Source organism: Trichoplusia ni, chromosome 11, assembly GCF_003590095.1.
Source record: "Trichoplusia ni isolate ovarian cell line Hi5 chromosome 11, tn1, whole genome shotgun sequence".
NCBI lineage: Eukaryota > Metazoa > Arthropoda > Insecta > Lepidoptera > Noctuidae > Trichoplusia > Trichoplusia ni.
In genome coordinates, this window is record NC_039488.1 from 12,379,790 (window position 1) to 12,405,182 (window position 25,393).

Sequence of the window (25,393 nt, forward strand, 5' to 3'; positions counted from 1 at the left end):
GTTTACTGTTTACATAGACTTCTTTACTTAATTAAATCGAATGGGGGCAATTACTTTCACAAAATTATACAGATAGAGTTTGCATAAATTCTAACCTAACAGTTTTCACAAAATTTGTAATTTTCTTAAATATCAATTCTTCACTGCTAAATTCATATAGGGAAGAGTTGAGCATTGATCACCACCATTTCAGATTCCAATATTTGGGATCTAAGATTCCTCACGAGATTTTCCTTCAACGTTTGTCAGAAGTGTCATAGCATAATTATAATTAATGAAGAACATATAAATTTAAAATTAAAAACTGTTTCAGTAAAGAACAAAAACCTACACAACATTCTCCTAGTAATTAGGTACCTATAAAATTCAACAGCATTATAACTTCAGTAGTACTTTATTTTCACGTCACATTCGCACTTTAGGGCACAGCTGGCCATAATTACAGGCCAAAAATTGTGACAATATTTAATGTGAAATGTTAATTAAATATTTTTCGAGGTGTAGGGAATTTAAAAATCGCACTAGACGGCGTTGGAAGGGTTAAATGTGGTAGTTTAAAGGCAGGTGTGCTTTACAGTTTTATAATAATGTGTAGGACAGAGAAAAGCCTTTAAGGACTCTAAAACGTAGGTTTTAAATATCCCAGCTTTAAAACACAATGGCTTATTCGATGTGGATTTTTGATATCTGATTTTATAGTAATTTTCTATTAGAAATATACTATTTATCTATCTCTTTCCCCCTCTATTTTCCTCACTTTTTTATATATATAAATATATTTTCTTTCATTTGTCTACCTGTAATGATATGAAGTGACTTGAAAACATGGTCTGAGGCAGATGAAAAAAATCTTGACAAGTTTAATAGGTGTCCCAGCAATCGTTGTTTTGTTACATGTGTTCAAGCGAGTTAAAAAAAAATGTTAATACCGAATATTATGTACACAAAATTTCCTAAGAATGCCACTAGCCGTTTCGGAGGAGTTCAATTACGTACAAAATGACACGAGACGAGAATTTTATGTATAAGTAACATATATTATCATATTATTATGCCTATAGTGATGTCTTTACATGAAACACATGTAACAATCAGTAATATCAGTTAGTAACAATGATTGCGAATCGTTTGCGGTGACAAACTATCACATTTGGGCGTTGATTACCGTCGCAGTTGCAATTTAGACGCCAGTAATGATGTGGGTGTCATCATCATTCAATATTTGAGGTTTTCTTTGTGAATTATGTTGGAAATTGTTAGTATTGTTATGTTGGATTCATTGATTTAAATATATTGTTATATAGAGCTTTTTAATAGTTATTTTTTGGTTTGTTTTATTAGTCGGAATATATAACATATTATTGTAATGTCCCTTCAAATGTTTGCTTTATGTCAGTGGTATTATTATAAAATAATGTTAATAGAAATAAAAAAATATTAAATAAATACTTGGTAACCATGGCAATGTAAAAACAAACTTTTAAGTTGCATGTACCTAACAGAAGAAGTAAAATTTCAAATTCTTGGACATTACATTCAGAAGAAACTTAAAATTACGATTCTAAAGGACTTCGATCATAAAAAATTCAATCGTTTTTCAATAACATAACGGTAACATTTTATATCTATACAATACTGCTCTCCTTACATAGTAAAGTAGTTTTACTACTTTTAAAATTGCTATAAACTTTATAGGATTCTTCGGGTTTCAATCCCTGTACCACGATCTTCTAAAGCAAGACTGTTTTTGAGTGAGAGATATGGCATACTACATTGTACAGCAGTGTCTCGCTTACTCACTGAAGTAACCCTTCTATAAGGTTTTGTAGTAAATACGCTGATAGAAAGTAGTATTTTAAGATCTACTTTTTGATACAGCTTGCGAGAATAAAGTGTCTTGCAGGATTTTACCACTTTGTTAAAATGTATTTTTTTTGTCACGATGTATAAATTTTGAACCGATATGTAAAATTAATACGTAACAGCGGGATTAACGGAGTATACCCTTAAGTTAACAATAAACTGAATTTCTCTCTAGAGCTTCAGTTTTCCTCCATATCAAATTATTTAATAGTTTCTATACTATATGACCGCCATTAAATTAATCTTAAGGAGAGATCTTTCCCGGCCGAGAAAAAACTGACTTGGAGTAAAAAATACAGTCACAAAATTTCATTAAAATCAGTCCAGCCGTTTCGGAGGAGTATGAAGAACTAATATAGCATTGTGACATGAGAATACCCATGTAAAGATTTAAAGAAAAATCAAGACACATACCTACTGTATAAAATACATATAACTATAAAATAAACCTCAAAACAACAGACACCGACAACACTACAGCCAGTAAGAACGTGTTCAGAAAATAGATGAGCCACTAATGTAAGTTGCAGAGACAACTTGTAGTCAGTTGGGACATAGGAAATACCTTGTTATTATCTGAAATGTATGATATGGATTTGTGTTGGACTTTGAATGTACAACCATCTTTGTAAGTTTCACTGTTTTATGACAGACGTTGATAGCCTAGTGAAAAATCGATTGCTGGGATTGTTTTTTCACTCACGTCATTCATTGATTCACTTTCATTTAAGCGTCTTTTCGAATTTATGGGATTCACAAAGTACGTATTAGTTAAACTACAAAAATACACTCACTCACTCACTAAAATACATCGGAATAAACTAGCACACCTTACATTTTTTTATGTGTTATGCCTCGTCAGAAACCTACGGAAAGTTCAAGAACTGAAAATTTCAATTCGATTTTTTTATGTTGGGTACTTCAGGGTCTCCAGGAAGCTGCTCCAATTTTCTTTTCCATGTCAAAAATCGTTTTTCTACTAATAAATATATGAAAGCACAAACTTACTTTCACTGTTTGCTTGTGGTAAGTTTTTTGTTAAACACAACGCAGTTAATAGAGCAAAACCTTGAAAACGTGTCTTAGTAACATTAGTCTCAGTCGTATCAAATTGCAGGTAAGACAAACATTCATCCATCGGGACTCGATTTCGTCAGTCACGAAGTCACTTTACCACTTACGTACTTACTGCAAGCAATAAAGCTAAACTATTTTAAAATGGCGTCTTCAAATGCTGTTCTCTTACACTGTCTACATATTCACTTTAGCATTTAAAGACAAATGGTTTGAAGTCACGTTCCTCGTACATCGTTCAACGTTCGTTCTCACGTAGTGCTTTGTCAAATAAGAAAGTCGGTTTGAAGTGCTTGCGTTTGCTGTTTGGTCACTGACTAATATAAGAGATGTTTACAATTGCTTCGTGAAACGCAGGACTGTGTGTCCTATCAGTCTGAATCGAGCGTGGTTTTAAATTTGGTAGACCTCGGTGTAATATATCACTAAAACAAAGTTTTGGCGAAACTTGGTCTAAATGTCGAAGAAAATAAACAATATTACGAAAAATAAAATTTATTTTCTACATAAAAATAAATCACTGGAGTTTTCTTGTCTTTTTAGTCATTGTCAATTATTTGCCTAAAAAAAAAGAAGTTTATTATTAACATTCAGAGCGTCTGTTCAAATATTTTTTATAAATAACCCCTAAGTGTGATTCGGATTTGTAGCCTGAGGGTTTCCTACAAATAGACTAAAGAAAATCGAATTTGCCGATCCGTCATCTTTTTTCCGCTTCAGACGTTGCTTTACTTCGATTTTTGTTATTCTTCATGTTCTAGTAGAATTAGAAACACATTACCTAAGAATATTTTTCAGGATCTAAATATCACAATTATTGAGGTGCAGCCTGATGATGAACGAAGGAGGAGACAGCAGAACTCTAGCAAGAAATGATTTTAACCCTTTTGGGTACGAAACCTTAAAAAATAACTTCAATAGAAAGTCAGTCGGGGCGATAATGAAAATGGATGTTGTTGTTTTAAAGAGCAAAAAATAAAAGTCTGAGAGGCCTTTAACAGGGCCCGTGAGGCTAATTATTTAGCCGCGGTCAGGGTTACTCTGCCAGCATTACCTACTAATTGATGAATCCAACGTTTCAGTTGCTTTGCTAATTAAACTGTTTACGACTAGTTAATTCTGTCACTGAACAACACGAAAATGAAAATATTGTGTTATATTTAATGAGGCCGTTTTGTAACACGGCTGTTAATGTTTGGGCATGGATAGTTAAGTGATGTATAGTTCATCACGCAAACTACTAGTAGGTTCGAACATTAAATATTTATTTATTTGAACATCTTTTCTTGTGTGTCTGCGTGTATGAAGTATTTATGAATCTATAATTAAGTCCAATAGAGTTGAAGTCTACTACAAATTAGAGGAAAAGCAAAATATTGAAGAGTCAACATAGATACGTGTAAATGACTCTTTCCATGAGCAAACTGTCTAAATTTTAAACAACCATCAGCCCGCAACTCGTTATGACGTGTCACTATGTCGTGTGACGTCAATTCGTGTCGTCCTGACAGGAACAAATGACGTGCGTGACGTGATGTGTCTGGTGACGTCATGGGTTGTAATCTGTTTTCTTGACGTGCAATCACTGGTTTTAGATTATTTAGTTTGAGATGTGACGATTGATTGTTTTTAATGTTTTGTTTTGTCAAAAGTTACGTTTAGCTGTTGTACAAAGAACATGTTTTTTGTTGTTAGGTTGCAAAGCATTAAGCAAAAAATTAAGGAAAGTGAGATGTGACTAACTGTGTACTAAAGTGTGTCTCGGTTCGTCTTACTGTATCGAAAAATAATCATGTACTTGTTAAGAAATTTTGGTTTTACTTATTTGTCGCGTCGTAACGGATTTTAATGACGGATTTTCTTAAATGCGGACACAATAGGGCTTTTAGCCCATCTGTAATCTCCCGTGAGATGATTCTGTAATTTATCAATGACATGAAAAAACCATACAAAATTTAAACCATGAAACTCTTGTTTGGTAATGGTAGATTTAAGGAGAGGTAAGATTCGATCTGTGTATTAAAAGAATGTAGAGTCACATAATAAAATACGAAATAAGCACTATTGCAGTATCAACCTTCGCTCGAAAAAACATAAAAAATTGAAACCAACAAAAAATTAAATCTACCATTAACAAACAAGTGTGAAACACTTATTTAGGGGTACAAAGGTAAGATTATATTTGTATATTAAAAGAATGTAGAGTCAAATAATAAAATCCAAAATAAACTCAATTGCAGTATCAAGCTTCGTTCGTGCATTTAAAAAACACTTTAACACGTGCGCTATCCGTGAGATCTTATAAATCCCTTTATTATCGTTGCAGCTTTCTCCTAAGTGCATTCTAAGTTCCCCAGTTTTATCACAAGTACACGTCTGCCTTAAACCTTCAAACGGGATAGACAATGTACTTGAAAACATATACAGGAATTTGAAACGGGATATTTCATTTTTGAAGGCATTTTTTGTTCATTCTTGCGGCTTGTGATTTTTGATAGGTTGCTTTTAGGGTTGAATTGAAGTTACTAAATTAAGGTTTAATAAAAAAAAACAGTCGTCGATTATAGTAAATATCATGAAATAATTGATTACAAGAGGAAAAGATGAACAAGGGTCCGCAAGCAATAAAACAAACGGTATGCCGGCTAGAAAAATTTCTCAATTTGTCACTAACAAAACGTTTCTTCATATCTTACAAATCTGAAATTATGGGGAATATTTCAAGTGGCATATTAAATATCATTATAATTTCTAACAGATTCATGCTTCGGCCACCTCTTTGATGAAACACCACAAACGCTATACGTTACTGAATCATTCACATTAGCCGGTCACTAGCCGTTCATTTATGTTAACGGTTGAATGCCTTCACTGCCTATTAGTTGACCTCCATATTATAAACAGAGAGAGGGTGATATCACATTGACCTTTATAGGGTTAAATAATATGATGATAATTAATTGTTTACTGTTCAATAATGAGATAGAATTTGATTTTGAATGTAGATGAGAAGTGTAAACGAATCATGAAATGACTGTAGACTATTGTATTGTATGAATACGAACATATACATATAAGTTATCCTCATTAAAACACCTCGCAGGATTTTGTCCAAAATTTTATCAATGAATCCATTTTGTACAAGAATTATAAATTTAAATATTCAATCATTCAGAAGAACAAGTTGTTACAACTTACAAATGTAATCTGCTAACTGCTTTTTAGGTTAACTACTGTTTTATTTATTGACATTTCAAGTAGATGTGCGAGTATAGTAATCACAGTACACACATCGCTTTACTGCATATAAATAACCAGCAAATCACCATCAACCACATCTGAAGATGAGATGTGATGATCACGAAGTCAGGAGTTATTTTTGACAAAAAAGAAGAGTTTTATATTCTACTAGCTGTTGCCCGCGACTTCGTCCTCGTGGTTGGACGATATAAGTTATGATTTATACCTGCCCTATTTCTTAAAAAAATCCATTGTATCTTCGCTCCTATTAGTTGCAGTGTGATGGTATATAGCCTATAACCTTTCCCGATGAATGGCCTATTCGACACAAAATCAATTTGGACCAGTAGTTTCTGAGATTAGCGCGTTTAAACAAACAAACTCTTCAGCTTTATATATTAGTATAGTTAAACAGAATCGGTTCTACAAAACAGAGTGGGGCCTGTTTTGCAGCGAGTCATGCAGTTTCAATAATATATCAAATATTTTATCAACAAGGATTTTTGCATCTACATCTTTAGTCGTTACTGCAAAGCCCCAAGTCACTAATCTGCTTCAATAGTTAGATCAACACAGATACATCGGGAGAGGTATCGCTCGGTTCCCTATAATCACTAGACCGTCTTTTGTCTAGAACATTCACTTAGCAATAGCTTCTACTCGAATAGAACGCAACGAGTTTCGTCTTTAATTAAAATCCTTTACAAACGGCTTCAGTTTCCCTTAGCTTCGAATTAAATCGGTGATCAGTGCTTTATGCTGGATTAATCTACATTTTATTGTGAGTAGGTAAGGACCTATGTTGTTTCCTTTGTTTGAAAACGGTAAGGTTCTCAAATGGTGCTAAGGAGTCTCGATTTCTGGTTCTCCTTTCATCCATATCTCTACTATCCGGCGGTCTGCGTCTTATGAACCTAAATAGAAAACCTGAATAGAAAATCACAAAATAATGACTCTTAATTTAAGACGTCATTAAATGCCTGCTTGTCGCGGCTTCTAAATTAAATTGTAAGCAATTGGTAGATAAAAGGACCAATTTCAAACTGTTTGATTTGTTCGACCAAGAGATGTTTATGCTTTTTTTACATAAAAATATAGCCACGTTTATTGAAAATTTAAAAACAAAAAATGTATCTGGAACACTAAAAATTCAATTTCGGTGATAAACTGAGTAAAATATAACGTAATAACGAAAAAAAAATAAAAGCGGAAAATACACAAAAAATAATGAAATACAAATTACATTTGCCAAAGCCGATTAGTTTAAAAAATGTAAACATTTTTCGGTTCACTTTTAAAATGCTGTGGAAACGATGTAATTAATTAGCGAATGCTAATAAAATCGTGCTGGCCTTGTCGGCTGGTCTGTCCCCGGGGGCGAAGCAACACCCTGTTGATTTTATATTCAAATAATGTATAGCATTATCTATTTTTATCTTAATTCCAAATAAAAGAGATTTTTTAATTTTGAATTTTCTACTGACGAATAGTCAAACTACGGCAAAACCGAGAGTGGTTAAGCGTTTGTCTTTATATTGTGCCTTGCCTTTGCCCAAGCTATGTTGCGGTCGATTTCCAGTATACCCGGTTTCAATTGTCTACCGTAATTTACGTGAACAGACGGTCTATCTAATCCCACAACCCATTTTATTTGGTAACAGACCTTCACTATAGACCATAATCAAATGAACTTAATCTAAGTTAAAATACAGCCAACAAATTACATTTAATGAAAATCCAAATCTGCTAAATTATTTTCAGTAGCTGACAGTACGCCGAGAAAGTCTCCAGTTAAGCTCATTATTACCGTTTACTCTCTAATTTTGTTGGATAATAATTACATAGCAAACCATCTGAAGTTAGCTAAATTAGCTTGACGCTTCATAATTATCGGAACTCCGAAAGGAGCCGACTTAGAAAGGTAATTAATTGCAACAACATTTAAACTCAATTAAGATACAATTCAAATATTTTTTTTGAAATTTGAACTGCAGAAGTTGTTTGATTTCAAACTTACCTGTCAAATAGCACTTTGCTTAAGATAAAACAGGCAGCGTCATTTTTACAAGCCAAACTTATGTTAATTAAATGGCATTCAAACGACTCGATCAGCATAAGTCTGCTCGCGCATTGAAGTAAAAAAACAAAAAAATATAATTCGGAAGCTTTGAGCTTTTTGCTTACTTATATTTAAGTTTTACGTGAGAGCAACATGGTGCCTCTATTGACCTTTACAAGATACAACCAATGCAGATTTCAACTGACCTTTGTTTTACCAAACAGCGGAACTATTTCTGTTTAGCATTTTCCCAACTATGGGGTTCAGTTTTCAACAGACACAGTTGGAAATCTACATAGAACCACCCTTCCAAATGTAATACAGATGTGTGAAAGTTATTGAAGTAAAAGTTATAGTACCCAAAATTTTTATCAATAATGATTTCGAGTCTTTTACTAAAATATTACAGCAGCAGCATCGTCAAATTATCCGTGCTTAATCAATTGTTTGTGAGTAGCAACAAAAAACATTAAATTGCGAACGGACTCGTGACACTGAGTTCCCTGTATCCTATTTGTTTAATAAAATTTGAAAAATTGATCACCAATAAAAAAAAAAAATATCCGTAGTAACCACTGCATAAACTCGTTATTTTGTATTTGTGGTAGTGGTGGTGATGCGGTTTTATGATTGGATTCGTATGCACGAAGTTACAGCTGTCTAATCATGACTGTTCATGAGCTACATACTTTACACACACACATGAGCCTTAGTAAAAGCGATCCCTTTTTACATTTCGGTTGCTGAGCCCTGAAATATTACAAAAATCGTAGAGACTAGATGAAAGACTTGAATGTATACACGGTGATTTTTTAGTCGTCTTACAAAAGCAGCCCAGTTCATGTATCCAATGACTAGAACACGTTCATGATAAAAAAATAGGTATTTATGAGATTTGAAAAGAAATTAAATGCAATTTTTATTCAATATTATGATGTAATTCGTAGTTTTTTAGAAACACAGCTCTGTTGCGAGCGCGGTCCGAGCCTTGTAACAATGGTGTGGGGCGCGGGCGGCGGCAATTTTATCATTTTTAAGAGTATATTTCAGATTTCTATTGTTTGATTTTCTTCGTACTTATTATCTTAGTTGACGATAAAAAAAAAAGTTATCGCGCCTAGGGGTATTTTACGTTGGATACATGAACTGGGCTGCTTTTGTAAGACGACTAAAAAATCACCGTGTATACATTCAATTTTTAAATACTGATCATTCAAGAACATTTCAAGTTCTACATACTTATACCTAGTTCCAACACCACAAGCTCCACACAACCAATACACTAGGTAATCTGTAACACAGTATCCCTAGTAACATTGGTTCGACTTCATCTTACATTAAGTACCTACGTATTAAATTGTACTTCAGCAGTAAGAAAACTTAATTATCTTCCAGCTTCGTATCGTAATTAGTTTCATTGAAGGTGTTAATATCATTCGTATCTCAGATCCAATTGAGATTTGTATAAGAACTTATAGTTTAAATAAAATGTTTTTGTAACTGTATTGTGTAGGTATAGATATTAAAAGTGCCTATTTTTTGGTTAGTGTTACAAAGCCATCACGTCTATTTTAGTTTATTTAGCTTATCAAATGTAGTTCAGTCGTCTATTATGATCTATCAATGCTTTTTGTATATTATCTTTCGTGTAAGTGTTCTAATGTATGAGCGATACAAAGTCATTTTTGTGAGAACATAACCTCAAAATAGTAGAAATGTTAATATTTTTTGCTACCGCTTCCAATTGAAAAAAAAATTCTTGAATAAAGGAACTTAAAAGACCTCTGACACATTCAGATTATAACTTTGCCAATGTATTGCCAAGCCTTTTTATTGGATACTGCTATTAAGGAAGTTGTTAAAAATGTGTCATGTGCCGCCATTTTGTGGAGGTGATCTTGTCTCAGTTTCAGCAAACATGAGAGATAAAATTAGAAAAAAAGCAAAATACAAATATACCTATCCGGAAAAGGATATTACAAAATATCAGATTATTTAAATGATAAAAATGCTTGGGATTGAACTGCTCGCTTATACTTCTATCATTATTTATGTACATAATTATTGACATGTTTTGTGCTTTTGCATATAATCTTATACATATGTGACATTTTTTGTGCTTTTGCATGAATTTATTTTTGTCAATATTAATTATTATTTGATTTAATAACATGCAACTCATTTGCGTTATTATTTTTTAAATCTTTTTTTATACATTTTTTTTTTGTAAGTATAAACCTTATGCAGGTATATTATCAATTTATTGAAATACTCTGCACTAGTTTATACACTCGAATTTGAAAATTGTCTGGACTTTAAAAGAGACTGCGACCCCTGAGTTTGTTTCGACATTTCTTCTTAGGGTAGTCAGCTAGGAAATGTCGGCTCCATCGTTCTCAAAAAAGACATGTAAAAGTGATAAAATATCCTATTTGCAGAATAAATAATTTCATTTCATTTCATTTCACCTTATCAAAATCGGCTTATTCGTTCTCGAGCTAGGGCAAACAATGTCACGGATACACAGGTCACGAAACATAATTGACTTGAAGTGTTAAAATGAAAACAATAATACTTTAATTACATAACAATATTAATACTATTGTTCACTTCGCAATAAATTAAATTGATGCAAATTATAGGTGGAATAATTTGTAACGTGATAGGATCGCTGAGGTTAAGCCGTGCTTACCACAACCGGTTTATATATGACCATTATTTATGTACCGTTATATGATGATGTAACTATAATACAGTTTCATTACCAGTCACCAAAGATCTTTTAATTCAAGTCATAGAGTCGTGTTTTTTTTTAGTTCTTAAATGATGACAACAAATGACGATGATCCGCTTTTTGGGATAGTTATCACTCAAATGAGTTGATATAATGTTTTTTGTAATTAAAAAATGTGTAAGGGTTATAGAAATTAAATTAAGTCAAAAAGGGATTTGATTTGATTTCAATTCGGTTTTCGTGTTCCGTACTCGAAGGCTAATATCAAATCAGAGTCCTATGACTTAGGCTCCCGTTTGACTGGTCAACAGGCTGTGTCTTACGAACTGCGATAGGAGGACGATTGAAATTTCCAGAGGACCGGTATTTCAGTTGCCACTATAACAAAAAAAAAATGAAGAAAACTACGGTAAAATTTGATATGTGACTCTTGTAAAATGTTTTACCTTTTGTTGGGTTTGGCAGTGGTTTTCGGAATCATGGGTAGTGCAGTGGAACTCAAAACCGATACAACGTAGTTTAGTATCTAATTAAGAGTTAGTGTCTCGAGCCAAATGCTATCTCTTGGAGAAAGATTTGCAGTTGTGGTATAAAGACTTCACGGATAGCCGAGTGGTTGAGGTCACCACGTCAAACACACTGCGCGACGTGTTGCGGGTGCGATCCCCGCAGGACAAGCATTTGTGCGATCCACGAAAGCTTGTTCTGAGTCTGGGCGTCTTTGTGCATGTGATTTGTATGTTTGTGAAACCCCCCGCGACACAAAGATTAAATTACTTAAAAGTAATGTAAAGTAAAGTAAGAGTTTAAAAAAAAGACGCACTATTCTGTAGGCGGTGGCCACTCAACGGTGGGTCTTTTATAATTGCCACAGATCTTCTTGTCAATGGTGGTTACCTGTAATCACCCACATCGATACTAATTGAAGACCTTTCAATATTAAAATCAAATATTCATGTATAATAAATATCAAGACATGTAACGGTTACTAAGTCATTTCCACATTAAAATTTCATGTTTCGGAATTATGTTTAATTACCGACATTTGTTTCTTGTCTCCATTTGACATTGAAGTAGAATCATGTACTAGTTTCGGCACGTGTCATCTTTATCAAGGTAAAAAACAGGTGGTACACAAAAAAATAGTAAAAATTAAAGCAATATTATATTTAAGAGTTTTGGTGATTTTTCACAAAAAATAAATGCAATAAAATATTATGTCGAACGATTATGACGAATTTTTTTGTTTCAAAATCTTATCAAAAATGCAATATATTATTTGTGAAAGGTACGAGACCAAACTGTAACTCGATGATCGTTAAACTATCGTAATAACGTCATCAGTTTCATAATAAACGAAACTACCTAAACGTCCTTCATTTATCTGTGATACTCTGACAACCTCTACTACTTTCTTTTGAAATAGGAATGTTGCTAAAGTCTAAGAGAGAGGATGCAATACACTACGCATAGATATCTCTCTCTCTAATAACGCCAACTGTCCTGTACAAGATCTCATAGTACAGGCACAGGTCCCGTCACCTGTGACATTGCTGTGACCTTCGAACTTGACGTGAATATATATGAGGTTTTCTTACTGAAAAAACGGGCTGAAGATAATCAATAGTACGATTACGAATTTAGTGACAATATACCTGATTGTGGTGTTGCGGTGTAATTTAGGGGAAGTCTATAGCGATGGCCTTCCAGCAGTTGAATGCGATATGCTAGATTTGGAAATTATGTATGCCTATTATTTATTTTAAAAAAAATATAAAAGATTACATGAGTGCCTCGTAAACTTCTGGCCTAATCTAAAAAACTTCTATTCTTTTTTCTTCTATTTTCCCACGTTCGTAAACACTCACTTTTCTTGTTCGTTTGTCATTCCGGTTGCATTTTTGCAACTACATTTTGAGTCACTTCCCGATAAGATAGCTGGCTGAAATTTTCAGGGTAGCTTCAAACCCTAATGAAATTTACAATTATAAAAACGGCTGGACCGATTTTGATGGAGTGACATTTAAAAAAATGTTTTTTTACCTTTACGTATAAACAGTAGACTACCGTATTTACAAAGGTTACACAGTTAAAAGTCAACTTAATGCGCCATGTTTCTCTCACTGTAATGTGGAATGTGGAGACGAACAGATGTAAAAATGTCATTAAGTAAAGCGACGTTTGTGAATACGGATGTGAATTTTTTAGTTCCTTCGGTGCACCCGCCTTCTAGTGTCTTTAATGGACTTTTCGGGCAGGTCACAAACTGTTCTTGGTCTCCTAGAAAAGGTGATAGCATATTACGCTTATGCTTATTAAACTTCGGGTCTAATTTAGTTCTTCATCATCATCGTCATCGTCCTTTTCCCAACTTTGTTAAAGTCGGCTTCCAGTCTAACCGGATCTCTAAGTGCCAGTGTCTTACAAAGAGCGACTGCCTATCTGACCGTCTCAACCCAGTTATCTAGGCTAGACGATTCCCCTTAGTCAGACTCAGTAGCTTTAACGACTGTGACACATGTATGAAAAAAAATAGTCGGGACCAACAATTTAACGTGCCTTCCGAAACACTGAGAAACTCCTTATAACAAACATGGTCACCCTTCTACAGACCGACCGCGTCAAGCGCAGCTTAACTTGTGATCGATCCACTAATGCAGTTATAGCTTAGCCATGAGCTCCTCTAACTTTTTATAGTATTTTTATAAGAGTTCAAACTTGAATACACCATACAGTTTTTTTAACTACTTTCTCTATTCCCTATAAATTTGTGCGCATATCTAAAATTTATTAATAAGAGAATTAAGCCGCATGTAACAGGACGCTTGCTAATTGCCATTTACCTACCTCGCCCAATTTGCTACAGCTTAGGCTCAGAAATTTCCAACTATATTGTAGTGATATTGATAGGATAACGTTTCGATATAAGTACACGATTTATTTTGTACATGTGTTTAGCATAGGACGATGAAGGTTAAGTATCATTTGCTGAAGTCAGTCGGAAGATGGGTGACCTTTATAAGTATTTCTTTTTTCTTCATTGATTTATGTTCGTATTAAGTTCGAATAGATTACGTATTTTTATATAGTTATTTAGTATTAAGTAATAATAATGTAACTACACTATTGCATTAGGAATGATCGTCGTATGTGGTCAAAATACATAAATTAATATTTTTTTACATCCATCTGTCAATCGGGTTTATAAACAAATACAATTAAAATAATTAAACATTAATAAAAGAAATACATGACACCTTACAAATAAGAGTGCAAATACACACCTATATTTCCAAATAACCTATATTAATATATCTTGAAACTTTGGCCTGAAATAATATTTGGTAGAAACACAAAATATCCCACGTCAGACAAGTATAACATTTAAGAAACAACAAATTTATTTTCAACAGTCACAGCTGACAAACGAAAACCTACACAGGTTATACTGAGTAATCCTCAATTTACACAGAAAATACATGATGTGAACACGAACGTTACGTATTTACCAGACGAATACTGACGATGAGATACATAATAAATTGGATCCAGATTCGCGAGGAGTTGTCTCATCTTAGAATTAGCTGACAATTATTATTAACTGCGTATAAGCGTATGATTTCGTTTAACACAATAGGTATGATGACAACTTTTTTTTTGCTTTGCGTTTTTTTTTTAATTTGTCCCAAAAACATGAATTTATCAAGTAACATTGAATGTTAGTCACGCGTAATGTCACGATTGTGTATTTTTAAGAAATCGTTACGTCACAAGCCCCCTCTCCTAAACTTTAAAACAGTTTTTCTTTATCAATTTTCGTTTTTCAGAAAATGATAATTGAAAAATAAATTCGACTCGTAATTTATGTGTCGAATTTATTTTTTAATTAAGTCAGGCACTAAATAGATTTTTTCTTTTTCTACCCAGTCTAGTCCAGTCAATTAGGCTTGACAACTAGAAAAGTTAAAACATTCTAAACACCATTCCTTCTTCCCTTAAATACTGGCACTTATAGTAACTTCTGTTAATAGCAGAGATTATTTACGGCAATGCCAAAGGCAAATTAGTAATCTAGATATTTTACAGCTAGAATGAAGTAAAAAATGTTCCCAAATTTTCTAGTCATGGCGAAACTAACGAACCTTCATGGTTATACAACGTATTTGGTGCTGGTCTTTTTTAAATACCAAAAATATTTCTGCCATACAAACTTATCCTTTTATAAAAAAATATGTTTATTTTAATTATATTTATAAAAAGTGCTTGCCATGATCTTTATCAAAAAAGTGGTAGTACAATTCCTGTTTATACGCAAATCTCAAGAACTATGAATCAATATCGAAAGCCTTCTGTTCCACTATTTATTTAATTGCCTAATTCCGTCTGAGTCTTGGGTGATAAACCAGGAAAATGAAAATGCGGGACACCGCTAGTGTTAATACATGCTGACCTAGCAGCTTCAGCTACGACCAGACGTTTGTGCAATATCTGAATTTTAATTAAACTGGGTTTAATCTTACAAGAGAGTGCACTATTTTATGGATTATGGAGAAAGATTGAAAAGTTATTGCTCTCTGTGTGACTTAATTAAGTTTAATATGTAAGGCAATTATTAATGTAAAAAGATTGCTTACAGATACTTGGTGAATTTTGTATTTTGATTTAAACATGCTGATTGACCTTGTGTAAAGGGTTTTCAAAAGCAATGTGCTTGGAGTTGGACAAATCTTCATATTATTCTACTGTATGTCACTGAACTCCAATTTGAATATTTTTTCTTTGCATGCGTTTAGATGGCCGTGGATGGTTTAGATTCACAAAAAAAATATGTTATTTCTGTAGAATGAATGAAACCATTAATATAATTTTTGGCGCTTTAATGCTTAATCGCTTGAAATATCATGTGGGACTTTTGCTTGTACTTGGTTTATTGGCGTGTGGTGCATTTGGAAAACAAGTTTCAATACACGTAACTTAGAGACAAACATGTTTGTCTCGTTGGCTCTTGAGATCAAATAAAATACAAAATACATCCTGATAACTTTTTAAATGAGAAACCGCTGGTAAAAAAATACTTAGGAATCAACACAAAAAATATACAACACAAAGAATATATTTACAAAAGTAAAGAAATATCTCCGAATTCTGTAAGACTTGTAAGACGTTGTAAAAGTAATGTGCTATGGACCAATTTGTCAGAAAGCTGGAATTTTATTTTAATATTCCGCCCATAAAAGTTTATATTAACAAAATGGCTAAGCACTGTATAAAGGTGGAACCAGTCTATTGTAAAATTAACTTTTAATGTTACTGACTGTCGAGGTTTATTTTGGTTTCAAGGAAGCTTCCTTTATTATTACTTAGATCATAAACTAAATTAGTTAATCAAAGAACTAGCTTGTTAAGGATTATGCTTGAAATATTCCGTTTAAGAGAAAATGAAAAATATATATTTACCAAAACACCTTTAAAAATTGAGTTGTAACATCTTATATTCTTGTGTATAGGTTTAATTAATGATAAAAATATCTGATATAGAACAGACAATTAGTTATAATTTCACATAGTGTGTGTAGGGTAGTAAAATAAATAAGGGCATTTTTTTTTCTTTTACTTATTTTTGAGTGTTAAAACAGCAAAAAAAATCATCCTAAAATGTTCGTTTTCGAGACCATCTTAAAAAAGACGCATCTTATCAAATTGTGTAGCTGACGTAGTTTGTAAAAAAATATTTTAATTATTATTATAAACTAAGTGTTCAGTAAAATGAGAACTACTTACATTTTCATTTTTAATTTCTTACAAAAACAGCTGTTTTAATTTTATCATTATCGTTGTATCTCAAGTCAGCCAGTATTGTGTTTTACAGATGCTAGTACCATTCTCTAGCTGTGAGTAATAATGGTGCGTAGTTTTACAGGTCTATATTCAACAAAACATTTATTTTCCTTCTTAAAAGCGAAGCAGCCATTCATCTATTGAAATAAGTAAAATATATTTTTTTGTATTTGTAACAATATTTTAGAACGTTACCGAAAAATATATTTTAAACCATCTTAAAAACCAACGCTTAAAATTCATTTCACTGTTTTACAACGATTTTATGTAACTAAAAATGTACAACACTCCAACTAGATAATTAAATTACACCACAAAATATTATACACGATCAATTTTACTAAATCTGCGTCACAATAGGAGTCATTTATTACTATAAAAGCGATATACAATACCTGGCAGTAACACGTTCAAATCCTAATTTCTTCAATCATTTTATCATCAGAGCGATGATATATCTGCTACCCAACATCTAAAATGTACCACATTATACGCGCAAACACTGGAACACGACACTTGAGAAGATTTGAAAAAACAATACAGTTTAATTTTTAAACGTACGACGCGAGCTTTTTTCTTGAATTTAGAACATCGGTGAAGATGTGTTTGGAGGCGACGTGCGTGCGGTCCGACGGCACAAGATCTACTGAGGGGTGGGTCGAGGCGCGCGCAAAACTGTTGAATCCGTCACTGGACCAGCTCACGACTTTTTACGAAATTGGGGAACGCACTCGCGCAAAATATTTTTTTATTATTATACGATGACTGTTTTATGTTCATTATTTTAATATATTTTTTTATCCATTTTAGAGTTGTGTAAGTTGACCTTCTTTTAGTATGGAACAATTTGAAATTAGCAAATACTAAAGCACCTTGATATTTAATTTATTTCTTATTTAAATTACCGTAGAAGCGGACAGGCGGTGTTTCTCTAAAGTTAATGAGAATAAATATTGTTGAGGACAAGTACGATTTAGTTGTCGACATTTTTCAACATTCTCTAGACTTGGCAAACTTTGATCGTTTTGCTTTTTGATACCCCGGCATCATTTATCAGTAATGTAACTGAAAATATTTGAGCTTTTTGTGCTATTATGTGCAACCCGTAAAGCGGAGAGTGGAACGAGCTTTACAAACACCAAAAAAAAAACTCGTAAAACCGTATAGTCAAAATCAAAAGGTTTTTATTTCAAACTAGCTGTTGCCCGCGACTTTGTCTGCGTGATTCTCAAGATGTGAAAAACTATGAAGTTTAATAATAACGATAATCGCAAAAATGTAATGCAATATAAAAAATGAAACACTTTTTTTATATTTAAGCTTGCTTTTTTATTTCTAAATTATAATGAATCTTGAGCGGCCTAAAGACTATCAAATGTTTGAATCAAACACATTTCATCGTTTACGATACTATCCTGGTGTCAAATATTTCACAGCTGTTTTAATGACTTTTTCTTATTTAATCTCAATTATGTGCGAGTGTTCGTTTAGACATGTTTGACAAATCGAGCCGTTTAAAAATGGGGGAGGGGGGGGGGGGTTGTAAGTAGGAAAAAATAACAGAAGGTATAACTCAGTCTTAGCACTTCTGCTAAAAATGTTTTGCTTTCGAAATTTTTAAATTTACTAATTGGGTGGCTTATGATTTTCGAGCACGTCTGTTCTTCTGAAATTGCTAGACGGATTATGACAGTGATTATGAGGTATCATATAATTATTATTGTACTGTAACCAAAGAGGTAAACCAGAACCATGTTACTGAGGCCCCGGTGTCCGTTCGGCTGTCTGTCACCTGGCTGTTTCTCAGAAACAGTGATAGCCAGACAGTTGTTATTTTCACATTCGATGTTTTCTGACGATATAAAGAAGATGTCAAATTATTTTTGTGGACGGAGCTGGTGAAGTGAGAGTCGGGCTCGGTAACTGTGGATTTTACATAGTGTCATAAGATATAAGATTTTGCAAAATTGCACCCAGATAAACGGTTTCCTGAATCACGTTATGTTTGATTGTCCTCTTAATATTAAAACTGATCTTCCTCACAAATATTTGGAATATTTCCGAAATAAAAAAGTTGGTAAACGTGTTATCTTGGTCCCGTGGTGTTTTGGTCATGATTTGCCTTTAAATTGCTGATAAATAAATAGCGTGATAATAAAAAAAATATCAGACACCCCTTTTTTAAAATTGACAATGACAAAATCTAAAGTATAGGATATGTGTAATTTGTGATGTTACGACAAAGCAAATTATGAACATAAAAGGGACTATTTACTGTACCAATTTACAAAGAAAAATTACGTATTTTATTCGTTAACCTATCTGACGATCATTGAAGTAAAATACCGTCATTCCTACTGCATAAACGGAACTTAAATAAAGACTACATGAGGGTGGTTATGAGGTTACGCTGTCGATACCGACAGCCAAAATGAATTTTCCAGACATCGTATGACAGATGTAAGTGCTGATAGCTACACGCTATTATCAGCCTTTTTGGGGAAATTTCCAAAAATATGTTCCTAATCCTCGTCGGCTTAGGGATCTCAGAAACTCATTCAGTCTCGTTCCTTCCCCTGTTTTTACCAGGCTACGAAAGAAGAAAATGTTAAATAAGTACAGATTACAATAAATTGTTAAAGGAATTTTTGGAAGGACTCTATAATGGCGGATGTAAACCGATCAAATCGTTAAAATATTGAAAAATCCCAGGTATCAGTAGACAGTACTCCATCAATAGATACATAATGTCTATTCATTGATAGCTTTGGTCTTATAGATCTTTCACATTGCATACCTATAATGCAGTTTTTATGCAAGTTTTCTGGGCTTTTTTATCCGAAATACTGTTCCAAGATAATAATTAACTGTGTCGTTCAGTATTCTTTTGTTATGCATAATCATAGATGAGATCAATGTGAACTACATGCAACTTTGGGTTGATTGTCACTACGAATGTTTTGATCTTGAAGTAGCATCGCCAACATTACCGAGCTAAAAACATAGGTGTATACTCCTGTCGTAAATAAATACAAAATCATATTACGGCATTCCACATTTGAACTTGAGTAATTTTAGTACATCAATAAAAATAAAAATAATTTAAGTTCCTTTCTTTCAAGAATGTACCGATTACGGTAACAATTGCATAAAAAAGCGTATTAGTTTATGTTTCTTTTATTTTACTTGTGAAATAGTCGCGGTAGGCCTATATCAGACTTGAAAGAGAATAAAATGACTAATTTTGTGAAAATGATTTATTTTCGAAAAATCCTATTATTGCTCTGCCAAAAGTCTTAAGATAAATAGCGTGATGTTTTTTTGTGTAAATTAATGACCGTGCTGCCTACTACACAATGGGGTGAAAATACACCTCATAATTGTATTACACGATGTTACGGGTGAGTTCAAAAATTTAAAACTTTACTGCTCATGCCCCCTGCATAGTAGCGTTATGGTTTTTGTATATTTATTGTATCATGTGTACGATAAGGTTCATGCAAAATTTGAACGAAATATATTCAGTAGTTTATGAGATAATTTGATATTTGTTTATAGATATAAAAGGCTCCTGCTCACCCCCTGTAACGAAAAGCGAGATAATAAGTAAAAAGTATGTTGACCGGACCTCTTGTTGATATTCTCTGAAAATTTGAATCAAATCTATCCAGTACTTTCCGAGATCTTTCCGGACATACATACAGACAAACAGACAAAAATTCTAAATATCATATTTTCGGCATCGGAATCGTTCGTAGACCACCCTGCAATTATTCTTTTTTTTAAATATTCATTGTACAGTTTTCACTTTTCTACAATTTTATTATATGTATAGATAGGCCGTTTTCCGGGCACTCTTAAACCGTTATAGTAATGACTCTAGTTGCGCGGTTCCAAAATTTCATTCCTATGGAGATGAACCGGCAAGAAACTCCATAAGTTACTCCTTAAAAATAAGTTATTACGGTATAATCTCATAATTATTTTATATATGCTTGCAAAAACAGCGTTAAATACCAGACCTATTGTCAAATAGCAAAATGGTATAGTTTGAAATAAAATTAGACATCTAATCATGGAAGAGAAAACGTTACAATGAAGATATTCCAACCAAAGAAAACAATAACATTTCAAAGAAAAAATCCATACACTAAATATATATCTAATCAGGAATGTCAAGGTATGTGGAAGCTTCTAGGAATAAAGGCTCATCATTTCACCATCGGCCAAGCCTTTCCCCAACTATGTTGGAGTCGGCTTCCAGTCTAACCGGATTCAGCTGAGGACTTACCAGTGTTTTACAAGGAGCGACTGCCTATCTGACCTCCTCAATCCAGTTACCTGGGCAACACGATACCCCTTGGTTAGACTGGTTGTCAGACTTTCAAGCTTCTGATTAGTTCTAACGACTGTCAAAGCTGTAGGAATAACAGCCGGGACCCACAATTTAACTTGCCTTCCGAAACACGGAGGAACTTTTTATGACAAAGATGGTCACCCATCTACGGACCAACCGCGTCAAGCGTAGCTTAACCTGTGATCGATTCACTTATGCGGTTATAGCTTAGCCACGAGCTCCTCTAGCTCCTCTAGGAGTAAACGCTATGGGATTGCTTTATTTTGTTTTCCTTGTTTGTTGTCTACTATTACTAAAAAGAAGTAAAACAATCTAGCAGATCGCCAGGGAGAGCACAGTATAGAAATTATACTAAATTCACGCGCGCTTATCATCTATATGATCACAAATTTTATAGTAAGCTTTATTCATCAGCTTAGGTTTTCCCGTCTTGTAAGGAGAGGCAATAAGTAAAAAATACGTTCAATTTTGTTTACTATAAAAATACCGAACTTTTAAGTAACTACAGTCTCTACAAGGATCGATTTCATCCGCAATACGACTGATTCTAAAATTTCCCGTCTATTGAAAGCAACTGATGCAAATCATTGGTGTAACTGATTCGATTCGCCAATTGCGATTTGGATATGCTTACCATACATGTTCATCCGCAGATAATCATTTAACTAAGAAAAAAAATATGAAAAAGAATAATGATCTTTTTCTAAAAAGTTAAATAGTCTTCCCAAAAAACAAAAATTGAGCTTTTGAGAATTTTACACTTACGTTTATTTTTCAATTTCGTAAATATGTTACTACTGGCTTGTAGCCAAAAAAAAATAATTCCAATTAAACACTTTAGGTAGCTACAGATTTATTATAATTGGAACAAATCGCCTATAAAATTACTTCAATTCAAAGACAAATAGCGTGTAATACTGAAAAAATCATATAAAAGGCACTGTAGTTAAGACATGACATATCAAAACACTCAGTAAACATGTTTAAGATAATCCTCTTGCTTGCTGTAACCGTGGTGATTGGCGTCATGAGCGAGCACCTCTCGCCTCAAGACGTTGGGAGGGACTACGAAATTTTTAACTAAATCTAACCTCATAAAACAAAACGATGTTCAAGTTTCAAATTTGATTCTCCTTCTTTGTCTCATCGATGAAATGAAGCTTGTTCTGTACATCTAATAAATACTTAATATTAATTTTGAGTTTTGATTCAAACAACAAAATTTTTGGAATTAGGACTTTATGGTCCCAATGAACTATGAAGTACTGAAATTTTGGTATTGAAAGATAAAGTGCTGGTGTTCGTGTGTGGTGTTGGTGGTGTCTTTCGATTATTTGGAGGATTATTAAAAAAAATCTACCTGTACACACCCCTGCATCTCAACTTATTTTTAGAAGCATAAGAAGACACACGCCATCAGAGTCTATAAAAACTTTATAACTTTTAAACCAAATTTAACACATCATTTACATGCATTAAGCATAATTATGTATGTACATATATACATCCGATCAGACTGCATACCTAACCTGAGGGTACTCCTAACTCATTAAATGATGTGGTTCCTGTTCAATGCTTATATTGATTGTCCTCTTACTCAGCGTTTATGTACACACAACATACACAGAGTACAACACGTATAAAAAGAAAAACATTGAAGGTGCAAAGGCTTATTTCTCAAAAAAAATATTCCTGCTGACCTGCGACAGCATTTATTTTGTCTATCACTTGAAATACTATATAATTTTCTAAAGTGTCATGCCTTTTTGTAGACACGATAAGGCAGAAACAATATATAATATAATATACTATAATATATCCAGGGATAACTCACACACGGTTATCTGATCAGCTAAGCAGAGTTTGTGTTATGGTAACCAGACAACTGATAAACTTACTTATATATTATTAAATACATACATATTATAGATAAATTACACCCAGACACCAGAACAAATGATCATGCTCATTACACAACATTTATCCTGGTCGGGAATCGAACCCACGACCTCCGGTATAGCAGTCTGGATCACTAACCACTAGAGCAACAGGCCCGTCATTAACCGACAGAAACAATGCTGAGTGTTACCTTTTTTTTTGTTAAGGCGGGGGAATCCTCGTGGACACCCACTCCCTCGGGGGTGGAAATGGGTAGTGTCAGGCTTTTACTGACTAAACCTGAACTGCCGTGCTACGCCATCCGCGTTTTTGTGCCGGTGTATGGCAATGCGTTGCAATCCTTCATACACCGACCGCGGGCTTCCACCGGCCAGTAATGTGGGCCGGTAGGTCACTTTCTTGTGTTGTGTGGAGGCCGACGTGTAAAGAGCGTCGGCCTCCTCGCCTCATATTGGGACCGCATCCATAGCACCGAATGTGGCCCCCCGCCGTGGGTAATATACTCGGACGACAGACACCCCCGTGCCGTCGCCCAGAACCCTAGTTAGGGCGGGAGAGCGCGGTCGGCACTCGACGTCGGCGTATGGCGGGCGCGCTGGGGTCAGTTTCCCGAACGCGCTCCGCCGCCTCCTTCTGTGACATCACTGTTTCACAGAAGGAGGCCAATGCATCCCATGCCGCCCGGCTGCCGATCGCTGCAGCGATGACAGCCGACAACTCGGCGACGTCCACTCCACATGCTGAGTGTTACCTAATATGTTTTTTGCCAAACACCTTGTATTGACATAATTATTATAAACGCACCTAGTTCCAGGCTCATTTTGTCACCTAAATACACAATATCTAATCTTAAGCAAAATATTTGAGAAACCAAATGATGTGGCATTTTAGTGAGTAAAAAATTCCATGAACGTCAGTTCAAATTTACGAGACGAAGATCGACATAGGAGCAATCCTACTATCGAAGATTTTCAAGGCTTGGAAAAGGTATTAGAAAGCTTTTAGTATTTTTGAGATCAGTAAGTTATAATACACTAGAGGTCTGCCCTGCCTAGGTTCAGCTCAGCTGTGTCCTCGTAGAGGCGATCGGTGGCGTAAGGAAATGCTACGATTTTTAGTTCGGTCCGAGAGGGAATGGAAAGTCGTCTCCTTTTGCGAAGCAGTGATGCTGGCACCGGGGCAGCCGGTTTGTCCAAAAGGGTAGTCGCGATACACGAAGGGCAAAGGCAGTGGTGGGTCTTAGTTTGTAGAAGTCTGACACTCCTCTCCGCGCAACCCAAAGGGGAAGACGTAATTTCAAAACGCCATCATCAGGTTATTCTATTGGAAAGGGTGTCCCGCAAGACAATTTTCGTAATTATATAATGATATACTCTTTAGTTAGTTTTATTCAGTGGATTGTACTTATCTTTAAATAAAAAGAAGCTGATCTCTAAGACTTAAATAATCGCCTTAACATTTTATGCGATCGATTTTCTACCAGCAACTTGCTGCTCAATGCAACTAAAACGAAATGTGTAAAATTTTTCCTCCCAAATAGAATTCAATCTGTGTTAATACTATATAGAGCGGTGATATTTTTTTATTAAGATCTCAAGGTTTTAGAATGCACATTTATTTCGTTATCCCCATAACATGATAACGACTCGACACAAAAGGTTTATTTATTTTTCCTTCATGAATTGAGTTTTAAGTGTCTTTTTTATAATGTTTATGCGATAGCAACCCTCATAAGCTTTTCACCGCTGGCGAAGACCGAGAGGAGCTGGACTTCTACTGACAACCACAGGTGCGCCAAAAGCGGGTCCATGCATGTCCCCTGTGAACACAGTTCAATTTCACACAGTAGTCGGTAACAAACTTACAAATTGAAAAAATAAAGGTTACTCTCGGACTTATTTTTTATAAATTAGGTAAAAATGGATCTTTTTCTATTTTTGCCAAATAATTTCTCTTACAGTGCAGGTATTTCAAAATCAAGGTCAGTTTAAGCATTTAGAAGGTGTGCCTTAACGAAACTCATGAGCAAGTATGGGTATATGTCAACTAAACATTTAATATAACCTTTCTTTTGTTGTAAACCGCGTAAAACAAATAGGTGTAACAAAACCCTTAAAGTACGAATTCGTCTCGCGTTAATTAGCCAGAAATCGATTTCACTACAGCAAAAATATAGAAAATTATAAACAAAAAACACCTAAGTGTTTTACAAGTATATTATATATAGTTACTCACAAGTTTATTTTTGCTAAAGAAATTTATAGTGCTTCACAATCAACAGCCATGTACAAGACATTTATCTTTTTCGCTTTGATCCTGGTGATCAGTG

At 34.1% G+C, this 25,393-nt stretch overlaps 1 protein-coding gene across 1 annotated transcript in view; it reads right to left on the reverse strand.

Annotated features, from left to right (window-relative positions):
- Window positions 1-17,972, reverse strand: part of LOC113498672 (5-hydroxytryptamine receptor) — a 79,131-nt gene extending 61,159 nt beyond the window's left edge. Inside the window, exon 1 of the mRNA XM_026878782.1 lies at window positions 17,204-17,972. The gene's annotated coding sequence lies outside the window, so the exon portion shown is untranslated. The remainder of the gene's footprint in view (window positions 1-17,203) is intronic.
- Window positions 17,973-25,393: the final 7,421 nt, after the last annotated feature.